The sequence below is a fragment of the Haemorhous mexicanus genome, chromosome 5, assembly GCF_027477595.1.
Source record: "Haemorhous mexicanus isolate bHaeMex1 chromosome 5, bHaeMex1.pri, whole genome shotgun sequence".
NCBI lineage: Eukaryota > Metazoa > Chordata > Aves > Passeriformes > Fringillidae > Haemorhous > Haemorhous mexicanus.
Window position 1 is genome coordinate 60255091 of NC_082345.1, and position 22067 is coordinate 60277157.

The window sequence follows — 22067 nt, forward strand, 5'->3', positions numbered from 1 at the left end:
GGACAGGGGGCTTTCTTACCTTTCTCACTTTGCCTTTAAGGCATGAGATATTATGCCTGGGCATTCATACTCAGAGTGTAGACTGGAGAGAAATTAGTTCTGCAGTAGTTCCACGAGTGCATGCTGATGACTTTTGTGAGGTAACAACAAATTGGAATCAATGGAGTTCAGCTTTTAACAGAATAATAATGGCAGAAGTGGCTCATACAACTATTCACCTTTAAAGCAAAAGATTAGATCATCATATGTCGAGATTTTTACAGCAGAGCAGTAGCTCACCCATGCATCTAAGTAGATGAATGGGACTGCATGTAGTAGAAAATTATAGCCTTTTTGGTTTATAGATATTTGTGGGGAATACAATGAACAAACTGATTTATTCAATGAAACTTCTTATTGAACGTACATAATATTCACATTCCTTTAAAGAAATCCCTTTTGGAAGGGAAATAAGCTGTGGCTTTCCAGATTCATTTCCTCTCTGCATTCTACTACATTGGTCCCTTTCTAATAATTGGCACACACTGAGATGACATCAGTCTGCCTAATTTAAGTACCTAAAACAAGGCAGTGAGGAACTCTCTCTAGAGGCCTTCAAAGATATCTATTGTTCACCATCTTCTATTAACAGAAGTTAGGCACTGCTATTTTGCTCCTAGTAAAGTAGGTGTGAAAAAAGGTATCTGTACTGCAGAGATTAGATCCCTCTCTTGGCTATCAGGAAAAGCACACATTTTCTTTTCTCATTTGTTTTGTTTTTTTGGGTTTTTTTTGGTCTGTTTTGTTGTTGTTGTTATTTTGTTTTGGGTTTTTTTAAATTAAATACAGCATTTTAAAATATTTCACCATATAGCATAGATATCTGACTATGGGCTTGACTTAGGGTGACTGAACACAGAAATGGCCTCCACAGAGAGGTTGTGGAGTGTCCATCCTTGGACATATTCAAAACTCATCAGGACATGGACCTGTGTAATTTTCTACAAATGAACATGCGTTGTGTGGGAGAGTTCGACTAAATGATGTCCAGAGGTGCCAGTTGATTTCAACTGTTCTGTTGATGCTGAATTATTTTGCCTTTTTTGCTTTTATATATTCTCTATAGTCTTTATATTTACATTTGCAGCTCTGTATCCTATTATAGTATTTGTAGTTAGCATTTTACCTACTCTACTAGACAGAAAGAGAAAATAAATTTCCCAGTAGCTCCAAGCTGGGGATCCATGGTAAGATTCTCTGGGAAGCCAAGGTTGAAACTAGCTCTCCAAGACAATTTCAGAAACAAAATTTAGTTACTATCCTAGGGAAGTGGAGGGGGATGCAGAAAGGGTTGGACCAGGAAAGAAATCGCCTCCTTACTTGTGTCTCTAATTGGGGACTCTTGTCACTTCTGCTAATTTACTAAACACATAAAAATTGTGTTAGCTCCATGTTACATGCACATCCTCAGGCACTTTACATCTAGCAAGTTGTGCATCTGAAGATCCATACAGAGGTAACCCCTTTTTATCACCTAACTATGATTTTAGGATCAGCAAAAAGGCTGTGACCACTGTGATTCTGGGATTTTGCATTCCTCCCAGATCATCTGACTGGGCTTCCACCTCTTACATGTGTTTTTTTTTCATGCATAAGTTGAACCAGGAGCAACTCATTCACCCATGTATGTGTTCTGTCACAGTGGCTTGATTTCCTGCTCATTGGAATGGACCATTCTTGAGGCTGGAGGAGATAATGTTTCAAACCAACCATCTCCCCTGGAACTCCCCTTTCTCCAAAGTGGTTTCCCATGGGATTCTTGCAAGCACAGCTCTAACAGGTCAAAGTTCACTCTCCTGATCTCCAAGGCTGGAATCCTGCTGTTTTCCTTTATCTCTTCTCTCAGTATCCTGATCTCCACTGCAGCCAACAAACAAAAATCTTCAACCAGTTCTCCCTTGCTTTTAAGGATCAGATCCAACAGAGCGTGTCCCTTCATCAACAACACTGTCATCCATGTCATGAATTTATCCCACCAATGCACATACCTGTATTTTTTGTGGATTCACTGTTGGCTTTCCAGCAGATATTAGATACTTCATGACAAATTTCCTACAAAATAGAGCAAATGGAATTATGTCTCTTGGTCTGCAATTTTGGTTTTTTTTTAAATAAGGCTGTGCACTTGAGTAATACAGAATACATTGCACTTTTCTTTACAGCCACCATTTCAATAATGCAACTTACCTTGTGTATTACAGTGCTGGTTTAGTTGTCTTGTTGGGTTTTTGTATCTCTGTGTCAAGAATTTTAGGATCTTTATTTCTGCAGAAAGGGAAGTGAATCTCTTCCACTTAAAATCACATTCCCTCTCAAGTTACTTAACAAGAAAGTATAAGATTAAAAAAATAAAATTCGAGTTTGAATGTTAACCAAATAGACACCTTTATGCTGTATGAATAATTTGAGAAGAAGCATAGCATGATAAAAGAAATATAGCAAACAATGTGCAGAACGTCCACCTTTCACAACTTAATATTAAATCAAATTTGTGTTACTCTAACTAATAGAATTCCTTTAATTTTTCTTTTTAAAAAGAAAATGGCCTCCAGGGGAAAACTCACCACCTGTTTAAGTAAAAAGAGAAAAAAATTTCAGCTTCAGAGTACATTTAGTCAAGGAACAATACAATGAGAAATTTTTGAATGCTTCAAGAAATCTAGCAGACTAAGCGAAGAAATAAATTAAATACAAACAAAACTTGAAGAACAAGTAGAAAATTTATCAATCGCTTTCTGACATAGCCTTTTCTTTTTCCTGGTATTTACCAATATAATGTAAATAACAAAAATGAAAAGAAAGCGAATGTGTTGTTGAATGCAAATGTCCTCAAGAGTGTAAGAGTGTATTAAGTTCTGTTCAGACAAAGACTCACCCACTAAGTGAATGCCCCAGACATGAAATTCATGCTGAGATAGATAATAGTTCTATATAGACATAAAAAGGCCCTCAGTCTACTCAACTGTGGGAAAAACTGAAAGGCCACACAAACTAATTTGCCCACATCTGTATGTTAGGTATGGCTTTTAACATGCTCTACAAGACAAAACAACAATTAACAAGTGAAGGTATCATGCTCATAATTCCATAATATCTGACAAAGAGACACACTTCCTGGTATATACCATTGCCTCGGGCTTTCTGCAGAAACTGGCAGGCATGTCTAACCTGTACTAAGTTGTACTGAGCTTATCCTTTCCAAGACTTCTTGTGACTCTAAGAGCAGGATAAGCTTGATTGTAATGGAAGTTAAATCACAGAAGAAAGAAAGATGTTTAAATTGGAAAGACTGGTATGAAGATACTGAAAGCTTTTCTTGGCTATTCACAACATTTTAGTCCTAAAGTTTAATGTGAAAGTCTTCAGAAGTGATAGGGAGGAATGCTGTGGTCTCATTTGTTGAGGGTTTTGCAGGCTTCTGAGTGAAAGCTATAGAAGAAATGGTGCAAAGTGCTGTAAGGATTCCTTCTTCATGGCCTTCTGATAATGCCAGATGCATGAATTGGAATGGAGGATGAGACAAATGACCAGAACTGGTGTCAGGAATTTATTGACTACACTGGATGAACACCTCTGCTTTTGACATCCCATGTAGGTCTAAAACCAAAACTATATGTTAAGCATCAGCTTCTCATCATGAATTACTGTTGCATGAGTACGTCATATATCTAGGGCAAATAGTCAGTAAGGCCGTGCTGCCTACAGAGAGGATCTGGAAATTTTCCCCAGAAGATTCTGAAATCAGAAAGACTTTCTACTTCAGAAATATGAATTTTAGATATGACAACATCAACTCTCCAACCTAGAAGGGAGATAAAAAGATCCCTTGTTATCGTACAAGCAAAGCAAAGCAAAATTGAGGCTGTGCACTGCTTTGCTTAACACCAAGAAGCCAAATTTTAAATGTAGCAGTGATTTACAACTCTCACACACATAAGTTATCAGACTAACTCCTGAGCAAGAGCAGTGTGTTTTAGCATACCAATAGGGAACTTGACCTTGACTATATGCCTGTTGTGAATAAGGAGGATAAAGGAAAAGAACTGAACAGAGGGATAATCTAATGTGACTGGTTAAGTATTTAATTATAACTTATATCAGTGGCAAATATTCTTGCAGATGAGTAACAGCTAAGATTATTCTGGGAATATTTGTAAGATACAACATAATTAAGTAATATTTGTTATGCAATAATATTAATTGGGCCATATTTAATGTTTTGGGTGGAATTAATCTGACCTAATGCAGGGTGTCTGCTGTACAGACATGTTCACCTGCACAAGTCACCCTAAGATTTTTGAATGGTATGACAACTCTTACTATTGATGATTTGGGACTCCTGTGTTCCTAGCTTGAGTAGATTCCTACATTAGGTTATAGTCACAGACTGTGATAGGCTAATTGACTGTAACTGCAATAAAGTGCTCATTTTAAGGTGGCGATAATGGCTTCCCAGCAACACTTTTCTGATAGTCAAAAATTCACATCCTCCACTCTGTAGACCCAACAAAAATGTATCTGTTTGAATGCAAAAGAAAAACAGTCACGTGGATCCAGGAGGCTGCAGAGAGACAGCTGTGATTACCTGGCCTCCAGTTTGGAGATGTCTTATAGTCCAGTCGAATTAAAACACTAAAGCAAATACTTAGGTGTCTAACACTATGAATGCCTTCTTTGTGATATTTCCCTAAGATGCCATATGGACCACAGACCAACTAAACTAGGATTGTTTAGGACTGTGTTCTTTAAAACTACCACTCCTTAGTTTTTTTCATGCAGCAGCTTATCACAAGCATTTTTTTTCCTCAAGATATATTGAGTTAAATTATGTTAGTGCATTCTGTGGCTCAAGAAGTATGTCTTATACATGTGCAGAAGCAGGAGAAGTACAGTAAGACTTCTATAACAAGGTATATTAGCAAGTTCAAGTGCATTAATGACTTTCAATATCACTGAATGTACCTTTCATAGATATACATGAAAGTAAGAACATAAATATATATTTTGAGCAAGCTATGATTGTATTGAGCTTGGGTTTTTCATGCTATAATCCTGGGGTTAATTCCACTAATTTATTCATATGTTTTTATTTAAGCAAGATAATTATAAACAAGTGACTGAATTTTCTGTTTTATTTCAAATTTCTAAATTATAGAAAAGAAGGGAAATTTGCAAGAAAGTAAAATTTATCATATACTCACTCCATTGCACATCTGTCTTTACAGAAGATGGATCACATGAGTTATCCCTCACTCTTCTGATTATACTGAAACATTTAAACTGAGGAACTGGGTAAAGTTACTTCAGATATGTCTGTCTCAGTCTACAGCTTGTCTGAAAGAAGGTGACTGGGGGTCTTGATTTTTAGATTCCACTAGGCTATGGTGGTAGGATTCACATCTCTAAATCCACTCATCTGAAAACAAGTGTCTAGCCTAAAAAACTTGTCTTGGTCTTTCTACACTTCATAGGAAAAGTTGTCTAGTCCTAGAGATTGAGTCATCATAGCCAGCTAACTCTTTAGACTAGATAATTGAATCAACGGCACAAGTGTTTCTATAATCAAATGATTATAGATTCCCTCACATTTGAAGGAAAGCTATTACAAATATCTTGCCCCTCACTACACAAGGTGTTGCAAATTGCACTGAGTAGTACACTATTGTGCAAGAAGGAATAAAGCAGCTGTCAAAGGAGAAATACCTATCATACATCAACTATTTTCTGCTGATCTACTGCACATATAAACTGCACCTTTAAATACAAAGATGGGAGGTTCAGGATAATGTCATACAAAATTAAAGAAAAAGGCTTTAAAATAGTGGGGATAAATAAATTTGAGAATTTATTCCCTAAAAATTGGGTTTTCACTACCAGTTTTCAGACTAGTTTTATCTCCTGTCAGAGTATATTTGCTATGTTAGCTACCCATGGACTACTCACACATGCAAATCCTCACTGAGAAAGGTTTTCTGTTAAGAAAAACATATGCTTCAAAGGTAAGATTAATGCTATTCTTTCAAATATGGCAGAAATTATATCTTTTATATCCCTTTTCAAGGCCTCTCTCACTTAGAATGTACAGCATTTACTTTAAAACGATTAGGCTCTATGAAGCACTGCCTAAAGTATGATCATTTGAGTATTACTGGTACAGAAACTTCAGGTCCACAAATATGCTACATTCATTTATTCTCGCTATGATAGGAAAAAAGTAAAGCAGCATGAAAAATAAAAGTTCCTATTGAAAAACATAGGAATATTAAATAAAAATTGAAACTGAATTGTCTAGTAATGTTCAATGTACTTAATCTGTCTGGCTTTCACAGAAAATGGAGGTTAAGAAAGTCAGGAAAATTCAAAAAAGCAAATATAATAGACTGCTAAAAATTTGCCATGCCAAGCACAATTTATAAAGCTGCTAAACAGCTTTTGAGAGATTGGGAAAAGTCTGAAGAAAGCTAGCAGGCAAAAATGCTAATAGTTAAATAAATCCCGTTCTTACCTACATGGAATGTCAGGACTTAGACAGAAATGGTTAAAGAATTGTGAAAACTGCCAGCAATCCATCAGACTACAAAGCTAAAACAGTGCTTCTGGGTGTTCAGGCAGATTACACACCCACCAGCCCTGGATTTTGCCTTTAACAAAAGGAATAGGATTGCATCATTCTAGAAATCTTGCTTTAGGAAGAAAGGTAGTATCATCCTACTACAACATGGGTGGATGAATGAAATATATGGATAAAAGCAGGTACTGCAATCATGTCAAATCAAGATATAGTGAAATATATTCAAAAACTATCATATACACCATTCTCCAAAGCTTTTCCCTGTGAAGATGATCTCCAGTGCCCTAGTCCTTTCTATTTGTGACCAGTTAGATCACAATTCCTTCTAATATTACTCCAATAAACAAAAATTTTCAATCCAAATTGCACAGACTAGAGTAGCTTTTTCTGTGCAATTTGAGGTCCCATGAAACCATTCTCATTGGTACAATGCATGTAAGTATAGTAGTCACAAATAAGTATACAGTTAAATGAGAGGTTTTCATCCAAGCTTTGCAAAAGTACAGTGCTGGGACAGCTTTCTAACTGAAGTAGTATAGAAAATTTATAAATACTTGGAACATGGAGTGCACCTCCTTTAGGAAACAAATCATTATATATGTGTTATTAAGGACTTCATATGATGCAGAAACAGATTCAGTGACACAGATGATCCATTCCATCTTTTGGCCTGCTCAGAGCAGGTATCATTTTGTAGGCTGCTCAAGAGAAAGGTTTCTAGTTTCCTGTTTTCCATATACTGGGCCTTTCTTAGATTCACAAGGGTAATAGCACAGCTATGTCAATGTGTATTTGGTATTTATGGAACTGTGCATATGAATAAGGATTGCTCTTTGATTTCACTTTCCTTCCTTCCTTTGACTTAAAGTCTCACCAAATACGAGCATCATGTTGGTGACTTCCTTGGAGACACACTGATTTACACCAACAGAGGAGTAAAACTATGGTATTGCTGCCTCTTGCAAAACTACAAAGGAGACTAGGAAAACTTTCAAAAGGAGCTGTACTTTGTTTGCCATTAATCTCTGTGCATTCAAGAAAATGCCACATTATTCTCTGGAAGGTTTGCTGTTGGTGAGCCATTGCTTAGCAGATAATGTCATAGGAAATTACTTCTTTCATTATCTGTATGTGCTTCTAGTGATTTATTCACAGTCAATAGTCCTGATGATCCCTTCCCCACTTTTTTTTACTTCAGTTACTCTGTTGCATTTTCTTTATTTCGGGGCATGCATATATCAATTTCTTGTTAATCATGACTGGAAGAAGCAATGCCACTTTTTGTTTACTAGGCTTTTCCATTTATACCAGCTGCTATGAGACAGAGCAGAAATCCTGCTTAAAAGTTCTCCAATTATGCTTCATTATTTTATAACATTTTCAACAGCTGGATGCTTAATTACATGCACTACAGAGCAGAAGTATTTTCTCTCTTTTGGCAAGTGTGCAGCTGCAAATCTTGTGGCTTTAGCATGCTATCTAGAACACATTAATCATCCTTCTAAAGATTCCTATCAGCAACAGCAATGGAAAATAAGTGAGAATGAGTTATGCAACAAGTAAATGATCAATTGCATATGTACTTTGAATATTATAATTTGCAGCTATAGTGCTTTAAAGCATCGAATAGTATGAATGAAATAACTTTCCAACTATTGATTGTTGAATGTTTATCATTTCAACTATTTTAATAACAGAATTGAAATGATAAATTTTACAGAAACCAGACTCAGAGACCCCTCTAAAGGAAAAAAATATGTTCATAGAATAGGGATTTTAAGTTTGTAGGACCTGAAAGTGGTATTCAAAAAAGGCTTCTATTTGCTCCTATCAATTTTTTGCACTTCATTTCAATGTAGGCCCACACTCATGAAAACATTGTAATAAATTTAAGTTCTGATAAATAAAATTAGTATTTATTCAAATATCGAAGACCACTTTATTCTTAAGAAATCTATGAAACCTCAAAAAATCGGAAAGGGAAGGTACTTGTTAGTTTTAAAATCTATTCTGTCAGCTCCATGGAATCTACACAGCTTTCTTCTGTAACGCAAGGGGACAGGTTAAGGAAGTGTTAGAGGTGATCCCTGTAGTTTTTTTGACTTAAAGGGGCCCTAAAACAAAGCTGGAGAGGGACTTTTGACAAGGACATATACTGATAAAACAAGGGGGAATGGCTTCCAACTGAAAAAGGGTAGGTTTAGGATGTATGTTACAAAAAAATCCTTGGCTGTGAGGGTGGTGAGACATTGGAACAGATTGTCCAGAGAAGCTGTGAATGCCCCAGGCCAGGAAGTGTGCAAGGATGGAGCTCTGAACAATGTGGTGTAGTAGAGGTTGTCTTTGCCTGTGGCAGGGGGTTGGATCTGGACGATCTTTAAGGTCCTTTCCATCCCAGGCCATTCTGTGATTCTACGATTCTGTGGTTTTCTTTCCTCTTATAGCTGGACAGAAAAATCACTGCTCAGCAGAGCACCACAAACACAGTTTGTCAGCTGGCACCCTGGGCTGATTATCAGTATTTGGGCTTCATATGCCATTCTATAAAAATTGCACAGCTTTTAAATCACACAGGGGAGTTGCATAAAAGTGATTACTTTTCAGGATGGAGGACAGACAACGTGAAGCCTGAGACCTGGAGCAGCTGCAGAAATTCAAAGATCTCTTTATTCACCTATTTTGCCAGGTAAGAATATGCATTTTTTGGAAGTTTGGATCTGTAACACTGTCTGAGTTGGGAATATGGTTACTCAAAGCAGAGTCCTTTAATGAAACTGTTTCACATAGCTAACTTTATTTTCATTTAAAAAGAAGGTCAGTAATTTTGGGGGAGTACACTAAGAGAAGCAAAAGGACAAGTTTTTTGTGAGTGACTACAAGATGGGATGATAAATCTCAATTTAATATCTTTGATTTGGTCTCATAATTCCCTATTTCTCAAAACAAACTGGACCTAAAACTACTTTTCTGACATCTGCCTCTCTGATTTTCAAAATTGGAAACATCACTACAATAAAACGTGATTAATTGATCCTTAAAAGTGGATATGTTAGTCTACTAACAGAAAAACTACAGAAAAATGTAATTTTTTGTATTTAGAAATTTCCAGATTTTAAGGGTGACACAAAACAGAAGACACACAGAAGGAAAAAGAAAAATTGCTGCAAAATTTTCTGATTAAGAAAAATACTTTCTGCACATTGATTAGCCTCAAACTACTTCTAGCACTGATTATTGACTACTTCTGTAAAGAAGGTCAAGAAAAACAACATAAATAAGAAAGCAGTGAAAACATGTTTTATAGGGAGAAAACAAACAAAACAAACAAAAAAATTACCTTGTCTGACTTACAACAGCCCCTTGTGACTGCACTTCCAACTATGACTGCCATCCATTCCCTGACATCTCCGCCTGCCCCAGTGACTGCATCCCTCCCATGCTTACACTCCAGCTTACTCATTTCTTAAGTCTTCAACACTACACAGAGCCCTTGGTAATACAAGCTGTCTCCTGCCCCCCAGTAGCCATTCTTATCTAACTTGCTTGTCACTACTTGCTAAATATGCATTTCACAACCACAGATATCCTCTTGTTCTAGTCAAATTTAGTTACATTCCAAACTATATCCTGGGCTTCATAACTGACTCAGTTCTAGCCAAGGTCTCTGACTTTCTCTTGTTACACTTGGATTGCTTTTTGGGGAGGGGACTTGACTCTGTATTTTCACAGTACCTGCCCTAAATCCATTATGGTATGGATAATACAACACAAAGTGAATTTTGTGTAGCAGGTTGATATCTTTTGTGTAAGGCTGATATCTTAAATAAAGGGATATGGACAAGGTAAACTGATTCATTTCAATAGTACAGATGACCAGAAACAATATGAGCAATTTTGGGAATATTTACCCAAATGTTCAGCTTTACCCAACACCCAGCTGATAAAAAAGAAACTGCTGCTGTGCTGTGACCCACAAGCTGATGTTCCTTAGAGTCCATTGCAGTAGCTCAAAAATAGTTTTCATGAGTGTGCAGGGAATTTTGGCTCCTAAGCAGTAATCACTCAAGCTTGTTAAAAACATGAACATTTTGCATCATGTCTCTTCAAACTCAACACATAGAAAACAATCTTCCTCAAGACTAGAAGTAGAGATTTAGCCAAAATCACACATTCTACAGTCTATTAAAATCAAATATAAGATTAATAATATATCACATATAATAATGCAGACATTAATATATTTCCATCATGTTATGATTGACTTAGCATAAGGTGCTAACAGAGTGTTGCTAGGATGAAGAATTTTACTTTTATTTTTATTTCCCAGGGACTGTATTTTAATCAAATAAACATGATCTTTTTAAGACATATACAGACAATGAAGGAAGGTAAGCAGGTGGCAAAAGCCATGAGATGCTCATTTGTCCACTGAGTTAATTTTCTGGAGAAATAAGCCATATCATGATGTTTAATTCCCTTGTCTGTCACAAATGATCCTTTAATACATATGAATATAGTATGAAGATACTTGCCTGACTGCCCAAATGCAAATTTAAACATATTATTTCAATTATAAAGAAAATTTGTGGCACAGATAATTTTGGAGACAGTCATAGCATAGTGTTACAATGCAGTAATTACATTTCAAAGGGAACCTTTCGCTGTCAGTACGAGTGTTAATCAATAATTAAAATATGAGGATGAGTAATGCAATAAGCCAAATTAGTTTCATAGCTGGTTGCTAATATTGATGACTCAATTACAGGTGAAAAGTGAAAGCATTTTTAAAATGTTTTTGAATATGCTTTCAGCACTTAATTTTTAACATATTATGAATTTAAAACATTACTTTAGAGAAGAATATATGAAAGAGTTGTTGTAACTGGAAGAGCATTTTAATTGCCATGATTCACATTTGTTTCTACTCTAAAGATTTTTTTAAATATACTCAAGGATCATCATCTCTAAGAGTGGCAATAAGGTTAAATTTCACCAAAGGCAACTAATAATTTGAAAAATCAGATCCCAGATTTCCACCAGAGTCACATTTCATGTTCTGACAGTGAAAATATAAAATGATGAATGCTGAGTTCCAAGTAACAGTATGAAGACAGCCTGTCATGCTGGAAAGTACAGAGTATCAAAGCCTTCTGGCATCACTGTAGTTCATTTATGTCTTTCATGGGATAGACATTGTTGAACCAGCACCCTAATTGCTAAAAAATATGCAGCAGTATGAAATAACTGCCAAGATTTCAGTGTTATATGTATCAGTCTTCAAGGAATTTTGCAACAGGCTCACTAAGAAAAAAAAGTCAGAACATACTGATTAAAAAAAAAAAAAAACCAACAACAAGAAAGTCCCCACATAGATATTCCTAGAGTTTATTAAGGAATACATGCACAGTGTAGTAGAGGTATTCTGAAAATGCCTTAATGGAATACAATGGTGAAGCAGAAATACATGAAAACAAAATGGTATTGCATTAAACTTAAGGGAAAAGAGTGCACATTGTTCCTCTAAAAGCACAGTGATTGAATAAAGCTTTCTCTGAGATTAGACTTCAGAATTTAAAATGGGAAACTTTGGATGTGAGGTGTCATAGGTTGCATTAAAAAAATGAGGTATCTAAAATCAATTGGTGTCATGTTCCTGTGTGTTACCCTCTTAGCAAGATCAGACAGCTAACTCAGATCTTAGTGCATTTGCTTCCAGACCTGATGGGACTACTTGAAATATAGAAAAAGATAATTTTATGAATGAAAAAGGATTCACATTGAAAATACAGAAATAATTTATACTGACTTACTTTCCCAGAAGGAGTACCCAATCACCTAGAAGGCTGATGCTGATAATTGAAAAACTTGTCTCAATGTGCCATGCTCTGAAATTTTTCCTTTAGTTTGGGACTAATCTCATCATCTCATAACCTCAATAACATGTTGCTGTTGTTTTTTGAGGAGACAACATCTCTTAGTAATCTTAGGAAGATGGCCAACAAGTCAGGGCTCATTAACCCCATCCAGGCAGGATCATGGGGACACCTCCCACCACATTCCATGGAAGGGGATTGCATTGGTAGGTGAGGAAGATGTACTCAGGGCCCTTAGTCAAACATCAGAACTGGGACTTGGTCACTTCAGGACAGCAGCAGCTTGTCAGCAAAGCTGGGAGAGAACAGTGGGATGGAGCTACACTACACCACAGAGTCCAACTTCCTCCCAGTATACCCATGCATAATTCTGCTGCTGCTGTACAGCTTCACAACTTGTACATGACTTCCTAAAAAGTTACGCTTTATGACCCTGTGTGGGCATTTTGTGGGCTTTTTCCTGGTCCTTGCAATACTTTTTGGATTCTTTAGAATTGTAGGATTGATATATAGAAATTAGTGTGAAGGTAGATTATTAAAATAAAGAGCTCCATTATGGATATATAAAATTCTGTTCATAACTTCATAGGCTTAATAAAGTTATTCTCACCACTAACATCTTCTTAATACCACACAGTCTCCAGGGATTAAAAGAAAATCTGTTCTTCCATGGAACAGAGGCAGTAATAGAATTTGAGATACTACAAATATATGCAGTAGTTTTAAGTAGATGGAATAATGCTGAATTATGGATAGATTTTCCACCAGTATTGAATTAGTGCCTTCAATCAAAGGTACCAAATAATAGAATAGTTTACCAATTTACACATTCTGAACACTCTGTATGTATAACCAGCAGACAATTTCATGCACTGATTTTAGGACATGTTCCAGATGTGTTATATGTTTCAGCTGTGGAAAAATAAAGTGGAAAATGACTGAGAATAAATGACAGCATGCTTTACAATGTCAGCACCTATGCAATGCATACAGAACTATCACATGGCAAAGGGATCCATACAGCACCAATATTGCACCTTAATGAGCAACTGGACCCCTCTCTTCAAGTTTGCACAACAGCTTACACTACTGTAAATGTTGAATTATGGAAATGTGGGCATCTTAGGCAAGACAGCTTTTTTATTTTACAACTGATCTGTTGTTAAATGATGTTGAACTGCTGGGGAAAAAGTTCTTGGACTTTCCATTGCACAACAGAATTTAAGCCCTTCCATTTCCCTATGTACTATGTATGACATATAGCGTCAGAGACAAAATTCATTATGTGGAAAAAAGCATCAAAAAGACATTGAATTTTAATAAAGCACAAGTAAGGAATAAAACTAAGTATGGTGGTATGAATTGTATGAATGAGCAGTGGCTACTTTACTCATCAGCAAAGGAGCAGGTTCTGGAAAATCTGAGGCTGATTTCCCATCTAAATGGTTGATTTCAGGTGCTTAATAGATACTCTGGAAATCATCTCTGGTGGCCAGTTCAGCTACTTTCTGACTAATTTTATGTGTCTGGGATCTCAAACTCTGGACAGCATATTCTGACATTGCAGAGGATATTATTGCAATAGTATTGTATGGAAATTAAATAAATCTTGTTGCAGTCTAAAATAAAAAAAGCACAACTGAGGCCTCAGTCACTCTAATGTCTCCCTGAAGTAAGTAGAAAGACACGTGCATCTCTACAAGGTGAACAAACCATGGAGGATCTAACTCTAATTATCACTTTGGAGGAAAATATTTCATAAATTAACAATGCATCACATATAATAAATTCAAGTGGATGTTAATATATTTTTAAATAACTTAATGTGGACATTAGTGTTAAGATAATTTTGTGCTGTTCCAGTTTCTTCAATGAAAAAAATGGAGAAGAAATACACATGCAGAATTTGTGGAAATTCTAGATTCAACGCTACTTATCAGAACTGCAGGCATATTTCTGGGCAAGTGACAAATTTTGAGCTGTATAAACAGTAAACTAGTCAGCTAATAATTTTCTTCATTTACATAAGTTACTGCAACATTTATTTACCAATCCCTATATTTGTCATTGGAAAATTATTAGCAAACAAAAAATTTTAAAATTATTTTCCACTTTGGATGTGATAATTTTCCTGTGGTTTTGATAAATGCTTAATTAACTCCCATTTTAAGACTGTAAGAATCATAGTTTATAGAAAAAAAATTACATGCAAAAAAGTGCATTTTGTTCTGCTTGGAAAGTAATTGTCAAATTTTGTCCTGGATGACATTTTCACATATTTGCTCCAGGTTAAATGTACCATTGCCACATTAAAATCTGAACACATTTCACAGCAAAGTACCTATTTCTGTCAACAAAAATCAGCTTCTGTGTTTGAAGAAGACACCAAGCCACCTGGAAAGCATCAAAGAACCATTTTATCTGGTGTTGTTAGACTGATTTTTTGTGTGTGCAGTACTGATTTCTGTGAGTTTCCAATGCTGGTTGCAATGCTGCTTTCTACATAATCGCTATTTTGACAATTAGTCATGAATTTAACTCTTCCTAGATAAATTTTGTTATCAGTCTGTACTGGCAGTCTACTGTCTTGTGTTTAAATATTTTAATATTCTTTTTAGGCATAAAATTAAAAGAAGAAGCCAGACTTTCACAAGGAAAAAAGAATATTAAGAGATGATAAATGTCTCCACATAAGATATTCCTCAATTACTATTTCCCTTGCTAGCATTAGGCTCCTATACTTGCACAAAAATGAAATACAGGATTTGATGCAAAGGTCATTCAACTATCAAACAGTTCTGTATGATAAACAACAGACCCATTCACTTGTTCTTGGAAATAGAAGCCAATGCCTCTAGTAACTATGTGAATGTAAAATTTTGAGAATTCAATTTGCTTCCTCATAATATCTGCACTTTCAAGGAATAAAAAAGCTCAAGCAAAATTGTCAGGGGACATCTATATTCTTATATGAAATTAAATTAGCAGTAAAATTATAAGTAATATACAATTAGATCCCGTGCAATATGAAAAAGTAAACTTTACCTATTCTGTCTTCCTAACTGTGGAATACATCTGGCTTTTAAATAGTCTCCCCAAAGAGAAACTTTGTGCATTCACGTAAAGCAAAACTGATACATTGAGTACACAGTCAAGAGAGTGGCTGAATCATCTGTTGCATCTGTTCCACCTCAAATACCCAAAGAAAGCACCAAAGTGGGCTGAGGCCTGAGAGGGGTAATGCAAGGTGCAGGGCAGACAAATATTCACATTAGATCTGGTGAGAGATATTGGACTCGACAAGAATTTTAAGAATCTCAGCCCACAGATGAACACTCAGCGTACTGTCAAGTGCTTAGGAGGGTTGTAGAATGAGAGAGAATAGGGAGAGAAAATTGATCCACCAAGGAAGGTGATTTTCATGACTAGCACCTGGAGTTGTTTTGTCAAAGAGCTGAGAAAGCTCACTGCTGTCCTTTATAAGCAGAGCAGAAAAAAGGAAGGCAGTGGTTTGCATCTAATATACCTGCTTAAATAAGCAAGGCACCAAGGCAAAAGGGGGAGAAAAGCTCCAGTATTTTCTGACCATTGTGCTTGCTATTGAAGAGTGTGATCAGTTAGGTACTTCAGAGCAGGAAATTTCTGAAATAACATGGTCTGATCCCGAAGAATAGAGGCAGGAGGCAGGCACCTCAGGACTCATGTCAGAGCAGTTATAAGCAGATGGAGGAAAAATATAATAAGTAATGTGAATAGGGCATATCAAATTATAAGCACTGTTCACATTAAGTGTTTTAATTCTGAAAATCCCCAAGACTCTGAAGTGTACCCTGTTTCTTTCCACACACATCCCAACAATGTAAAGGTGACAAATAGCAGGAGTTCCAGCTTGTGCAGCTCTATCATTCACTTTTAACATGATTATAAAACCTTATTCACAGTTATTTCCATTAGCCATATTGATCAGAATTTTGTCAGTGGTAAGCTGGAAATGATGAAATGGAGATTGGAAATTCCCTGTGAAACTTACAGGTGAACTTCTTGGAGTCCATTTTCTGATGAGATTTTAAAGGGTTTGAGGTTCTACAGTTTACTGTGTCTGAGCCTGTAGTCTGTAACCTGGGCTATAAGACTGCAGCTGGGCAGTGGAGGGGAAGGCTGGCTCATTACTCCAGCTATTTCATCTGGGTCAGTTTAAACCTCTTCAGAAAAAGTGGTGGGAGAGGGGATTGTGCTTTCCCGACAAACACCTGTGTATGCTCAGCTTGCAGACCCCTCTGCAGTGGAGGATGAGGCATGCAGGGATGTAGCAGGGTGCCTACAGCTCGTGTGGGCAATGGGAGATTCCTGTGAAGAGCAGAGAGCCCAGCTCTGTGGGGAACATGTCCTCACCCCAGCACAGCTGGAAAGGGTCTCTCCCAGGGAGACATAAATGTGTTTGGAAGAACTTAAGCTGATGATTTATCAGTACTGGAGGAAACAAACCTTGGTAGAACACAGGAGCTATGGAGAACTCTTCTCTTCTACAGAGAACTTTATTCTATCTTATTTTGAAGAACTGATGTTTTCAGGATTAAAAGTATTTTTCTTTCTTTGCTCATATATTTTTGTTAAAGTACGGACTACTTTTGAATACTGGAAGTCACTGGTATCATCTAGTGCCAAGATAATGAGATTCATCTGCCCTAATTAAATGGTGTTCAGTTAAACTAGGCTTCTTCTATACTTACTGGAAAGAAGTAACACTTAAAGGTCATCTCATAATAAGACTTAAGGATAAATAAAATTAATTGCCCTATAGAGGAATTCTAGAATGACCAGTTTTCACTTGATAGATCACTCCTAGTGTCTAAAATTGGGTGCTATGACTCCTTCCCTTCTCATACTTCTAGTCCTATACTAGCAATATTTTATATATGCATAAATGTAACACCTATACTTTTGAGGATAGTACTTGGTTCTGTCCATGAGTTATGTCAATAATAATTATCAGGCTAGTGATATCTTTTAAAGGAGAACCAAAGCTTTGCCTATTCAGTTGCACTCATTTTTTTGAGGATGATCCTTTCATTTGTAATACAAACTGTCATCTTTTATTAGGAAATATTAAAATCACTGGACTTTTGTGAAAATTGAATATCCTAAAGTAGGAAGCAAAGTTCATGCAGCAAGGCTAAAGCTGTGTGACTCTAGTGCAGGAGACATTAGATTCAAACTAAATTAAGTTAATAATTTCTAAGGTTGCAAGCAAGAATTTACAGCATTATCTATGTTATTGAAAATGCCTCTTCAGCTGTAATGCAAGAAATAATCCAAAATTATATCAAACAATCTTGATGAACACTTTAAAAGAACAGCAAGTTTAAAAAAACCTCCATCGGAATTATCGAAGTCTTTACAGAACTCCTCTGATCTCTCAGCCATGCAAAGATATAACAATGTTCATGAGTAAAGTAAAGCTAGTTTTTTTTCTTATTAAATTTATATGTCATAGAATAAGGTACACATACAAAGTGACTGCATTTACTGTGTGCATATTATCCCCAAAAAACTCTGACATTTGTAAAAATCTATGAGCTGCAGACACGTTTTTCTTAAATGATTTCTCCTACCAAAGGCAGACATGAACTATCAGTAAAATATCATTGTGGTTCAGAAATCAGGGACATTAATTCAACCACAGAGATAAAAATTAAAGGAGGAGCTACAAAGACTAGACAAACAATCTAGATGAACAAAGAGAGGAATTAACTTGACATATGTGAATCATGAAAGTCTAAAAGATTGTGAATTCAAAAGAAATATCCGGAACTGAATGCAAATGAAACCTTATGTTTCCAGTGTCCACTTAAGAAAATTAACCCCTAGAGTATAGGAAGAAATAAATTTCACTGCAGAGGTAAGAAATATGACAGGGGCATGCACTGTTTTCACATTTGAGAAGAGAATGGAAGCCTCTACAGACTGACAAGAATAACAACCTTTCATTCAATGGAGCCTCAGAAGGATTTGAAGCTGTCATGTTGCTGAATGAAAAACTAGTGATGTGTGCCTTATAAGTAATGGGGAAAAATACAGAAGTAGTCATGGAAGAAAGATTGCTATGAAAACCTGGTAAATATTAATATATACAGAGTCATCTCAATTATCCAAATCACTAGCCAGAAAAACTCTCAATTACTAAATATAAAATATGTTCTCTGAAGCAAGAAGAGCTAACCAAAAAACAGGAAGAGGATCTGAATTTAAGGGCAGGATATAATGCAAATGCTTCAGAGGTGAGCTTTGGTGTACTTCATTCCCGAGCAGTGAAGAATTTTGTTTTTACACAGCAAAAAAGCAAGTTGCTCTCTAAAATTCCATGTTAGTCGTTATAATAATAAAGTATGGACGGTTGATGGGAAGTTTCCTGTACATTATGTTACTTGAGGTTGCTATTGTAATCACTGGGTTGATCACCAGATCTCACCAAAGATCACATCAAAAGTTATCCAGGTCTGAGGAAGTCTAGCTGTACAAAACAATTAAGAAAAACTTGGGTTTTTTTCTAACGCTTATTGAGGTGTGATATTGAAATCTGTGGGGTTTTTTTTCAAAATTAAATATCTGATTCTATGTGGTAAAAATTACTTAACACTGTGTGCTGCAGAGTGCTCAAAAATTAGTCATTAAGCACAGATGAAGCGAAGAAGACATAATGGAAGATCATATAAGTAAAGACTTCAAGTAAGCATAGGAATTAAAATTTTCTATTTTGTATCAATACTTTAGCCTTGTGGACACAAATGAGAATGTCTGTATGTTCACATATGGAGAAAAATCCTATAGAACCCAAGTATGACAAACTCAATAAAAAATAAAGAAAAAACATGACAGAGGCATTAAAATTATGTAGGTCCCTTAAGCCACCTTGATCCAAGACTGACTAAGTTTATTTGAGTACAGCAAGGAGGATTTTGCTGACAGGCTAAACTACATTTCAAAACTGATAGGATGCATGACAGTACATCAAGTAGAACTCTGTTAATGCATTTTAAATGTCAACTTACATGCAGTGCCAGTGCAGAATGAATAAATCTCAGAAAGCAGTCCATCAGATATTTGGTTCTGAGCAACAACAATCTTGCTAATGGGGCAACTTCCTTTTCTGGCCACTGGTTGTAAGGAAGGCTTCAGATTCACCCCTGTCTTTCCCAATCTCTTCTTTCTGTCACATAAGACCCAGGAGTGTGCAGGTCTACTCACATGTTGTGCAAGTTCTGAAACAACCACCAGTTCTACAAAACATTGACCATTTCAGCTGATTTACTTTCCCATTGCTATTAGCTCTGTTTCTAAAGATCATATTTTCCAGCTGGGTATCCAATATGCTATAACCTTGTATTTAGGTATTTTGGTGACTGTAAATCAGTGATCAAAACCCAGACTATGTTTTTTGTTTGGGGCCATAAGAAAAGCACATCTGGTCTGGTTTAAACCTATTGCTAACCAACATGTCTCAGAAAATTTATTAATTAAATCCTTAAAGACTACTGTGTGTCTTTCTGAATATTCCCTTATTTTTTCTTCACAACTCAGAAAGAATTAATGGAAAGAAATAAGTCACAGTTCAAATAAGAATGAAGAAAAAAGGGAAAAGGCAGCAGCCACCTTGAAAGTCATCCATCACAGCTTCTAAAGTGTCATAAGTCCTTTGAGCAATTTTTTCCCCGTGTCCGTTTACAGGCAGTGGCTCAGAGACCATTAGGGCTGGAAGAAAAGTAGCAAGCTGTCTGTCTTCTTCTCAACTGAAGAAATAGTAAAGATGGGACAGTAAGGATGACAGAAAGACTGAAAATAGACACCTAGTTAAATAAAAAATTGAATTATCAGTGACAAATGTTCTTAAATAATCAAATGTATCTAAATCTTTTCAAATAGAAAATTATATTGCACTGGAAACAGCTAAAAACATAGATTCCTTTCTAGAATTCCTCTTCAAGATTCCAGAGAGATTCTGATCTCAAAGTCAAAACCTCCTGAAGGTACCTGGGACAGTAAGAAAACCTCTTAACTACTTTTTGTCTTCCTCATAATGAAGTAGTCTAGACACACATTTTGAAACAATTCTGGAATTAGAATAAAAGCATTATGATAACAAAGAGCTCCAGAACTGCTGGTTGACAGGTAATTTACATGATAGACTTGAACTCCTAAAGAACAAAAGGAGACAGCACTTGCTAAAATTGTTCTCTAGTAGACAAAACTTATTCAACCTTTATTGGAGTGTGTAATTAAGAAACGATTAATCTTTCTACTTAGTTTAACAGTGCAAGCCTAAATAGATCAGAATTAACTACAGTTGAGTAACCACTGCAGTGATCTAAGTTATAGAAAATCTTAGGCTTATAATAAAATGTTTGTAACAAGGAGCTCAAGACAGAGAAAACAGTACTCAGAATTTAAGACAAATTTATGTGATAAATAAGCTTTCTAAATATAAACCAAGTGCCTTCTGATAAGTGAACTGGGGAGAAACAATTCTCTCATCTGTTTGTAGCATTTCAGGCAACAACTCTGACCTTCTTTTTTTCTATGTTTGGAAATGTCAAAGCAGCAGCATGAGATTTAATTAATTAATTAATTAATTGATCCTTGTTTAACAGCAAACTACAGTCAAGCAAAGCCTTCATTGAAGGATTACAGAAAATCTGATACCCTTTGCTAAATTCCCTGGACTCTTCTGGGAGAGGTAAAAAGGTTAAAATTATTGCAAACAAAGAAGGAGCAAAGAAAGTCTGTAGAGTACTATATTTGTATTGTTTGATCTTACTTATCCGCCTGAAACTGCATTTTTAGATTTTACTGCTTTTTATTTTCAAAATCTCCTTCCATTAAAAATATTTTTTAAATAAGGCCACATAAAAAATAACCTTTCAAATTAATGATGCAAAACATCATATACTAATTTGTCCAACTGAAAGTGTTAACTCTGCAGGATATTTTTGGAATATATCTATGATTTATGACAGGTGTGTTTGCAGTCTTCTCTCTTTCTGAGCTTGAATGAGCAAAAAACCAAAGCAAACATTCTCTGAGCTTCTGCATTTCATCTGCTGTCTTATGAAAATAAGATAATTTACTCATTTAACCTGGATTTGAATTAAAATTGCAATAGAGCTTAAACCATAACAAGTTTTCTATAAACTTATTCTGAGTTTAAGCTCCAGGGTGTTTCAAGGAACATAATATTGGATTTAAACCTGACCTACTATTTCAGCACATTACCTCAGATCATGAAGTTATTATTTTTTTATTGGAATAAGTGTGAAATACTAAAGATGAGTTATATCTAAGCGCAATTTTTAAAAATTAACATGCTATCGATTCCTGAAAACAAAATATTGAGTTGTTGGCGCTGGAGCACTTAACCAAAATGGCCTCAGTGTAAAACACAGGGATGACTCTCCAAACCCTGCATAAAATCTTGGGTTATTCTTGTGCAGTCAGAAATATCACTGAGCTATCTAAATGGCATTTCAGGCCATTTCCTAAATGCAGATTCATTCAGTGCAGCAATTCTTCTACCTCCTCACATCCTGCTT

At 35.9% G+C, this 22067-nt stretch overlaps 1 long non-coding RNA gene across 12 annotated transcripts in view; it reads right to left on the bottom strand.

Moving 5' to 3' along the window:
• Positions 1-22067, bottom strand: part of LOC132327762 (uncharacterized) — a 117959-nt gene that overhangs the window by 74707 nt on the left and 21185 nt on the right. For 10 of the 12 annotated variants that reach the window (XR_009486609.1, XR_009486611.1, XR_009486605.1 and 7 more), the window contains one exon: positions 2028-2091. This is a non-coding gene — a long non-coding RNA (uncharacterized LOC132327762). Of the gene's footprint in view, positions 1-2027; positions 2092-2226; positions 2607-22067 lie in introns of all 12 variants that reach the window. The other 2 variants (XR_009486610.1, XR_009486604.1) reach the window with 1 other exon arrangement.